Here is a 10,215-nt window from a genome sequence, read left to right as displayed (position 1 = left end):
AAATCAACAAATAAGCCACACTGGACTATAAGGCGCAGGAAGCAAAAAAGAGGGGAAAAAGTAGCGGCTTATAGTCCGAAAATTATGGTACTTGATTGCATATTAACAACTATCCTGCTTTTAGTCATCACTGCCAAAGTTGGTAAATTGAAGGATGATAATGACTTTGGCCAACCCATCAAGTATGACATCCAACTTACCAGGGTAAAATGCTAATGCTATGCTATATGTGTTTGCCTGTATGAAAATTTAACAATGCTTATTTTTCTCCCCAGACCTTTAAAGGGCCTGAAAGGCTTTTTCATGCCATCTACACCGCATCTAGCGCTGCAGCATGTGGAGTCATTCTGTCCAAGGACACGGAGTATCTATTAATGGGTATAAACATTCTCCTGTTTCATGTAGGAAACTTTCAATCAATGTTGGTTGGAAAAAAATATTTCAACTAATTTATTCACTACCAGCAGTGAATGAATTTTAACTGCTAAACCCCTACTAGTGGGGAAAAAAGGATTGGCTCACAATCACTTTTAGTGAATTAAACTTTGCAAGTTTACTTGAAATGCAAACTAATCTTGCATTCAAATTTTTAAGATGTCCTTTATAGAGCATACGACAGGAGAAAAAAGTCTTAAATAGCATTATTTTGTGAATTAGAATCATATTTTGAGACGATTCGACTATAAACAACCATTTAGCAAAGCGCAGATGACGAGAAATTAGTCTAACCTGCCAGTTAGCCACGCCTACCATTATAGGGCTTTAGCGTCCCCAACAGGTGGATGACGTCAGCGGTAGACTGGGCTCATCGGTTTTACTATTCAGCCCATTGAGGGGGAATTATTCAGAACGAGGAAAATGCGACGAAGAGAGCCGCAAAATGTCATTGTTTCTGTCTCTTCAATATTTTTACAGGATATTCTTTTTATCCAAGTATTTCCCCAATTGCTAAATAAATGGCATGTTCATGACAAATAACAGTCTTGTGCTAAATGGAATATGAAATAATAAAAATGCATTTATTCAAGATGATATGGCAAAATGACACCATAATGGTCCAAACTGTTGACTTCACCTTTACTGTCGCTTCTGCCGAACGATATTTTATGACACCTAAATCAGGCTTATGTCATTTTCCTTCCCCGGCTTGGGAGAATGTAAACAAGCCAAGAGGCGTGACAGCTAGCCGACATGCTAACCCGAACCGAGTGATGTTTCAAAGTCTTTGAAGCGGAAAATCACACATAACTAGCCCGGATGTTTTGACATGACGACTGGGTTGTCGATTGTCTTTGCCGGATAGCAATTTACAGCTCGTTCCCTGGAGGAGGGCGGCTGCAATTGTTGTGCAGCTAATGTGCATGAGGAGAGCTTTTTACATGCCTATCAATGATCAAACGTAAGTAGTCCTTAATTTAAAGAAAGTTTGTAGTGTTTACTTTGTAATCGCTGTATTTGTGGCTATTTTTAACTCAAAGTTGCAATTTCTGATCGGTCGGAAAATTTGACAGAACACCGGGCATGAGCACAATAAGCCGAATATATTGCTCTCCCGGTGGGTGGATGTGCGACAATCCGCCGGTGTTGTGCCGAAAAATAGCCACCCTGCATGCATGTCAGCCACAAAATGCAAGCCACCTACATATTAAAATGATCCCAGTATTTGACATAATACAAAACACAATGTTTACTCACTTCCTCATAAGTCTAATGGTCCCACAGTAGTAGGGCTTGTTTTGGCCAATATCCACGGTGAATGGGAACCTTTTGAAACTCCAAAAAGGCGCACACGCCTCTCCCTCATACAGTAAGATTTTTCTGCAGCCGTTTGGCTGGCGTGATGCGAAAAATAAACGTATTAATCCGCAAAATCAACTGAATCCTTAGTCCTCATACACAACAGTACTGCTGTATAATGAAGAGGACTCCTTCTCTCGTACACGTCACAGCGCCGTCCTCCTCAATAAAAGATCGAAGCCGGAAGTCACTCATTTTCAAGGTGCGGGATTGGAAAAACTTAATAAATATAGCGATCGCTTCCACACACATCCAAGCGGTCGGTCCATATCATTCAGGAGCATAAAATACCGCGTGTATTATGAAATAAACATGCTTTTTCGTGTCACAGGCACTTTAAGTGAAGGAATCTGACCTTTTAGCCAGATTGCCAGAATCACGCCAGTTTAACCGCCCTCCAACGACCCGGGCCGACGAGACACCGACAACTTGGCCAAAAGGGGCAAACTCCGCGCGTTCACACTTGTCTAAACCTCTTGTACTGACTCCCTTTTGAAAGCTAGAAAAAGGCTTTGTAGAAGTTGACAATTTTTTCAGATAGACAGCGATCAAACGGCAAGACACAACGGAAACTGACTCAGGCAAGGCAGCAGACTCCTTCCAAGGTCACCATATCACAAGTTGACAAAAGGTTCCCAAGAAAAAAAAGACGATTAGTTATTCAATGTTTTTTGAAGGCTCTCGCTGGGTGGGCTGAGGACAGAAGAATATGTGTAACCAGTTTGAAACGCGCTGTGCCCCGACGCTATCTGCTCCCACCTCTCCCACCTCTGACCAGGCTGAAACGCGAACCCACGGCGCTTTGCACGACGCGCTCAATATCAACAGTGTTGGAACGCTAACCACTCCGCCATAAAGGCTCGATCCAATGGTACAGCCATCAGCTTGCCTACTTGAAGGCATCTTAGGGAAGGTTTTCCACGCACCGCCTCACACACGCGGACCTGCTTGTATCCGTCACATATGCTTGGGTTTTGTTTAGGATTATTGTCTGTTTGTGGATTGGACAGGAGGATTCGGGAGTTACTGTTGTCAGGGCAACAGGGGTTGTGGATTTTGCCACCTCAGCGCCACTTATAAGTCGCGGGTTCCTCCTTATCGAATGATCGTTGTCAAGGGAAGATGTCCTGCCATTTGTTCTGGACGGTCCGGAAGAACTTATTGGAAGAATTGGTGGTGCAGACGTGGGCTTATAGATGTTTTGCCTTGTCAGTGTCAATCTTGTTCAGTCAGTTGCATGACTCACACATTGGGCTTCCGTGATAAGAAGGAGTCATGTATCTCTTATGCCCTATATTCTGCTTATTTTCCTTAAACTGTGGTAGAAGTGCTATTTATTTTATATTAATTTTGTTAGAGTAATACAAACAATCAATCAGTAAATACGAAAAGATATTATTCCCTTCATAAGCACCCTCCGTTTTCTGCCATTACAGCCAGACTGCATCGTGACGGCACGCTGCACATTTCCTCATGTGACTTTCTTCAGCCATGGCAGGCTTTGAGCAACACCCAAAAGAACCTTTTGCAACATTACAAACTAGGCTGTGAATGTAAGCTAGAAACTCAAAGAACTGGTTCGTTCAGTGGGTTTTAGCATTCATGCCAACGTGTTTTAATCTTTCGGTTTGCCTTCAGATTGAGTCCTGCTATGCCATTCCGTGCGATGTGAGCGGCCCTACAGTGTGCCGGTCGACCGACTTTTTTCCGGGGATGCCCAGAGGAGGCGGGCCCAAAACTACACTTGTGTCAAAAGAAGCGACAGTACTTATGCCTGGTACCAAGGGCCTGCCTCACCCACCAAGGGATTCATGGACTTTACAAGCCATTCAAAATAAAATATTAAAAACTAGTTCGGACTGACTTATTTTGTCCTACAGTGACAATGTGTACCTTTCATAGACTTCACGATAAGTTGACAGGAGGAAGGGCCACTATGTAGGCGGCCTGTTTTCAAAAACTTAAAATTCAAATACAGTGGGGCAGATAAGTATTTAGTCAACCACTAATTGTGCAATTTCTCCCACTTGAAAATATTAGAGAGGCCTGTAATTGTCAACATGGGTAAGCCTCAACCATGAGAGACAGAACGTGGAAAAAAAAACAAAACAGAAAATCACATTGTTTGATTTTTAAAGATTTTATTTGCAAATCATGCTGGAAAATAAGTATTTGGACAATACCAAAAGTTTATCTCAATACTTTTTTATGTACCCTTTGTTGGCAATAATGGAGGCCAAACGTTTTCTGTAACTCTTCACAAGCTTTTCACACACTGTTGCTGGTATTTTGGCCCACTCCACCATGCAGATCTCCTCTCGAGCAGTGATGTTTTGGGGCTGTCGTTGGGCAACAAGGACTTTCAACTCCCTCCTCACCCCGTGGTGTCAAAATGATAACAAGAACAGTTAGCAAAAATCCCAGTACCACACGGGGGGACCTAGTGAATGACCTACAGAGAGCTGGGACCACAGTAACAAAGGCTACTATAAGTAACACAATGCGCCGCCAGGGACTCAAATCCTGCACTTTCAGACGTGTCCCCCTGCTGAAGCCAGTACACGTCCAGGCCCGTCTGCGGTTCGCTAGAGAGCATTTGGATGATCCGTAAGAGGACTGGGAGAATGTGTTATGGTCAGATGAAACCAAAAAGAACTTTTTGGTAGAAACACAGGTTCTCGTGTTTGGAGGAGAAAGAATATTGAATTGCATCCGAAGAACACCATACCCACTGTGAAGCATGGGGGTGGAAACATCATGCTTTGGGGCTGTTTTTCTGTAACGGGACCAGGACGACTGGTCTTTGTAAAGGAAAGAATGTGGGGCCATGTATCGAGGGATTTTGAGTGAAAATCTCCTTTCGTCAGCAAGGGCATTGACGATGAAACGTGCCTGGGTCTTTCAGCATGACAGTGATCCCAAACACACAGCCAGGGCAACAAAGGAGTGGCTTCGTAAGAAGCATTTCAAGGTCCTGGAGTGGCCTAGCCAGTCTCCAGATCTCAACCCCATAGAAAATCTGCGGAGGGAGTTGAAAGTCTGTGTTGCCCAACGACAGCCCCAAAACATCAGTACTCTAGAGGAGATCTGCATGGAGGAATGGGCCAAAATACCAGCAACAGAAAAGGTTTGGCCTCTGTTATTGCCAACAAAGGGTACATAACAAAGTATTGAGATGAACTTTTGGTATTGACCAAATACTTATTTTCCACCATGATTTGCAAATAAATTCTTTAAAAATCAAACAATGTGATTTTCTGGGTTTTTTCCCCCTATTGTCTCTCATGGTTGAGGTTTACCCATGTTGACAATTACAGGCCTCTAATATTTTCAAGTGGAAGAACTTGCACAATTAGTGGTTGACTAAATACTTATTTGACCCACTGTATGTTCAAAACCAAAACGGGCACCTCCCTTAGGCATATAAGAGTCTCCATTAGCAGCGGCATCAAAAATAAATAAATAAATAAAGTAATTCCCTAAAAAATCTCGATAAATTATTTTTTATAGGAGTATAATAAAACGTAAAATGGATATAAAGTTCTCAGATTTTATGCTAAATGCACAAAAATCAACAATGGCAGAGATGATCACCTATATTTTCAGAATCAATTGCAATATTTAACATGCATGGGGCGGAAAACACAGATAAGACTGAAAAAACAGTTTCTGCTCTTGCACTCCTCTTTAAAAGAAACTTGTATTTTAAGCCAAAACAACTGTTGTGTTTGATAGAACAATGTCTAAATGCTGCCATAGCAGATTCATGGCGCATGAAGCTTTTTTTAATTTGTCCGTTTTACCCTGAAAACCCCCGTTTACAGAGGTGGCGCAACGGCCTGTTTCAACCCAGCCATAAAACGAAGGTAATTAATGAATACTTCACACACATCCTGCCATGTAAGTTGCGCAACAACTTCACGCCGCTCTCTTACTGTTTGTCTTCGCCGCATAGTTAAGCATTAATTTACGTGTTTTCGTGTTGACCATGTGGCAGCTACGCGCTCCTCCGACGTCGGCCGGTTTGTCCGGGGGTAATTCTCCAGCTGCTTCCCCGGCAAACATGCTCTCCTGCCAGCAGCAGGGGACAAGCTGTAACATGCTCGCCGCCGGGCGGGTTGCCGATCGGCGAAGACAATCGACAACCCCGCCGCTGTGTGATATTATCCTGAGTAGTTTGGATTGATTTTTCGCTTCGAAAGCCGAGAATAGACTTTGAAACATCACTCGGTTAGCATGTCGGCTAGCTGTCACGCCCCCTGGTTTGTTTACGCTGTCCGAAGCCGGGGCAGGGAAATGACAAAAGCCTGACTAATTCCGGTGGCATAATATATCGTTCGGGAGGTGCAAGAAGTGGACAGTTTTGACCATAATGGAGTTATTTTTTTTGCCATGTTGTACTGAATAAATGCATTTTAAATATTTCCATCAATCAGTCAAATTTATTTATATAGCCCTTTACAAAACCCGAAAGGCCCTCAAAGTGCTTTACAACAAAACATGGCTCAAGATAAATAAAAGGCAGGAAAATATTATTCAATGACATTAAAAATAAATAAATAAAATAAGAATAAAAAAATAAAACAAAGAGCGCATCGCGATAAAAGTCCAGCAAATAAAACAATAAAACCGATAAAATCCAAAGACATTAAAAAAACCCTTAAGCAAATAAAACTATCCTAATCTGTGTAAAAGTCGAGTCTAAAAAGGTGTGTTTTTAGCCCAGACTTAAAAAGACCTACATCCGTTGTGGTGCGGATTTCAGGGGGAAGGCTATTCCACAGCCTGGGGCCAGCAACCGCAAAGGATCGGTCTCCCCACTGTTTTGACCTCGGAACATCTAAAAGAAGCTGGCCGGTCGAGCGAAGAGTCCTGCCAGAGTTACGGAAAGTTAAAATTTCCGATAAATAAGATTGAGCCTGGCCATTAATAGAATTAAAAACAAACAGTAAAAGTTTGAAATCAATTCTAAAATGGACTGGAAGCCAGTGGAGTGATGATAGCACGGGGGTAATATGCTCACGTCTAGGTGTATCTGTTAAAAATATATTATTTCATATTCCATTTAGTACAAGACTGTTATTTGTCATGACCATACAATTTATTTAGCAATTGGGGAAAAATACTTGGTATCCTGTAAACATATTGGAGTAGAGAGATTGAAACAATGACATTTTGCGGCTCTCTTCATCGCATTTTCCTCGTTCTGAATAATTCCTTCTCAGTGAGCTGAATTATAAAAGATGACATCGTGATCCAGCAAACGTCATCCACCAGCTAGGGACGCTAAAGCCCTATAATGGTAGGCGTGGCTAACCGGCAGATTAAAAGACTAATTTCTCGTCATCTGTGCTTTGCCAATTTGTTGTGTATAGTCGAATCGTCTCAAAATAACATTTTAATTCACATAATGATGCTATTTAAGACTTTTTTATCCTGTCGTACACACTTTAATCCAATAGAAAAAAAATGTTTGGATGGAGCTAAAAATCAACAGCAGCCCCAAAACCTGACAGATCTAGAAAAGATTTGTCTGGAGGAATGAGTTGAAATGCCTGTTTCCATATGGCGGAAAACACTCAAGCAGGGGTGAAAGTGGTTAGAATTTCTTGCCGGAACTGCCTGGCGTTATTTATTTATTTTTTTGGGTGGGGGGCAAAACTACTGAAATGCAAAGAAAACTGTTTTTGTCAGTTATTTCTATTACACATAAAAAACTGATTTTTATTCAAAATTGTATTTTTTCAATGATTTGCAAAATAAAAGTTAACAAAAACAGCTGTAACCCCAACCTCCGTCTCCTAATTTTTATTTTCCCTCATTTCCTCACATACTAAATGCCAAATCTCAGTTTTCACTTCTTAAAAACAATGGATGTATATTAAATTTGAAGATAATGTAAACATTTTTGTTTTGTTTTTTTAAATAAAAAAGGTATAAGTAACATACATTCAGAAAAATAAGTACAAATGACACACTATGCAGAGGGAAATGGAATATATTTTGAAGATCGCGCAAACATTGACTTTTTTAAATCATAAGGAAATGAATAAGTAGCCTAACATAAATGAAGTCCAAAGTGCACATTGACAGTCAAGATGTTCTGAACCTCCCCATCAGAGCAAATAAAACTAAATATGATAAATAAGCCACCCTAATTCTTTCCTTGCTCTTAAAGATTTGATAAATTTTATGTTGCATTGCCTTTTTTTTTTTTTCACTTTTGAACCAATCAGAGCTAACTATCTCTGGTGATCACATGTCAGTATGTCAGCCAATTGAACGGATAAATGAGCCCAGGCGTTTTGTTTGCATTCGCACATTGACGTGATTCGTCAATGTCAGACTGATAACTGCAGCAGCTGGGGAAACCTCCATGCCGTCCCTGGAATAAAATAAATAATAACTATCGGTGGAAACGGATTACGCTACACAAGCACTTTATTATGCTTGTTGTTAACTCTTGTTTATGTAAATCTGATGTTGGTAGATTGTTTTCTTCTTGGAGATAAAATGCATGTGTGGCAGCTTTATATTTTATTTTTTTTTTACATAGCGTTTTGACAATTGCCGTCGTATTTTCGGAATCAAAGCACCGTATACCGGAACAGCGTTCCGGCCCTGAATCTTATACTGGAACTGCGTTCCTGACCGTTCCCGTCCACTTTCACCCCTTCACTCAGGTGACTTGAAGTTCCGCTCTGAGATCCCCAATTTGGCCAAATTTCAAAATTGTCCAATATGCATGCGTGATACATCGTTGGAAAGCTTAAAATCTCAATTTTTTTGGGGAAGAAAAATTTAGAACAGGAGAGCATTTTTTTTTTTTTTTTTTTTTTTAAGGTTTTTTAAACAGCAAAACCCTATCTGGAGGTGAGAGCACGCAAGAGCAGAATAACAGACGCCATGACTTTATCGCGTACTTACCTCATTTCGATCCAAAAACTCCATGTCGCATGTATCACTGAGTGTCAAGACACAGCTTTGAATGGCCACAGCTGGATTTTTTTTTAGGATTTTATGGGTGAAACATGGTAATATAACAAGGGCCGCGATGCAGAAATCGCAGACATCAAGGAGTGGTTGAGATTTTCATATATTTACCCTTTTAAACGTTTTTTTTTAATTTTTCAATTTTTCTTTGTTTGGGTCGATTATTTTATCATCTAACATATCGGAGAAAATGTGACCGTAACAAAAAAAAAAAAATACAAGTAAGTGATAGTTATGAGGTTGATATCCATGACTTTTTTACAGACACCATTTTTTTCATTGTGACGGCACTTGTGTAAAAGTTAAAAATATGCGAGTGAATAATTTTTTTTTAAGTGTTTTTTTTTTTTTTTTTAAATCGAAATATTAGACATCAGTCAATGATTCTGAGCTAAAAATGACAGACATTTTGAATAATAAAAATTAGGGCTGTCAAATGATTAAAATTTTTAATCGAGTTAATCACAGCTTAAACATTAATTAATCGTAATTAATCGCAATTCAAACCATCTCTAAAATATGCCATATTTTTCTGTAAACTATTGTTGGAATGGAAAGATAAGACACAAGACGGATATATACTTACAACATACTGTACATGTACTGTATTTGTATATTATAACAATAAATCCACAAATGGCATTATTAACATTCTTTCTGTTAAAGTGATCCACGGATAGAAAGACTTGCAGTTCTTAAAAGCTAAATGTTATAGTTACAAGTTATAGTAATTTTATATTAAAACCCCTCTTCATGTTTTCCTTTTAATAAAATTTGTCAAATTTTCAATCAAAAGTAGAGTTAATATAATAAGAATAAAAATAACAATAATAAGAATAGAGTGACCAAAGTCTGAGTAAGTTGCCAGTTCATGCCAGTTCACTTTGCATTGTTGTTTAACTGTGTGAGAATAGGGCCTCATTACTACAGACTGAGGTGCTTTTCTTTTTGAAAATTTTTTTTTTTTTTTTTTTTTTTTGAGGGATAGGAATGTTATTTTTGTTGTGCTTTCACTAAATGATACTTATGTTTGTTGTGAAGGAGTTGCAGAAGCGTATGCCAATAAACGGCACAGCCCAAAGAACGCCTGTGTCCACTCGCCTTTATAACAGATATATCTCTGTACATATCTTACCCAAAATACAACAAAAGACACATAATTGCCACTAAAAGAAAGAAAACTTACATAATACGCATGGAGCACAAATAGCACAATGTAACAGCATAAACGTCTCACAACTACTAATTCTCCAACTAGTAGAAGGAATAACATTAGTATGGAACGGCACGGCCCCCAAGCGGCTGGTGGCATTCTCTTCACTCTTAATGTCCATAAACGGTGTCATTGTAATCTGTTTGAGGCAATGCGTGAGCGGGTCATTCAGTGCATGCGTTAATTGCATCAAATATTTTAACGTGATTAAT

The sequence above is a fragment of the Corythoichthys intestinalis genome, chromosome 16 (genome assembly GCF_030265065.1).
Source record: "Corythoichthys intestinalis isolate RoL2023-P3 chromosome 16, ASM3026506v1, whole genome shotgun sequence".
Taxonomy (NCBI): Eukaryota; Metazoa; Chordata; class Actinopteri; order Syngnathiformes; family Syngnathidae; genus Corythoichthys; species Corythoichthys intestinalis.
Note: the sequence above shows the minus strand (reverse complement) of the source record.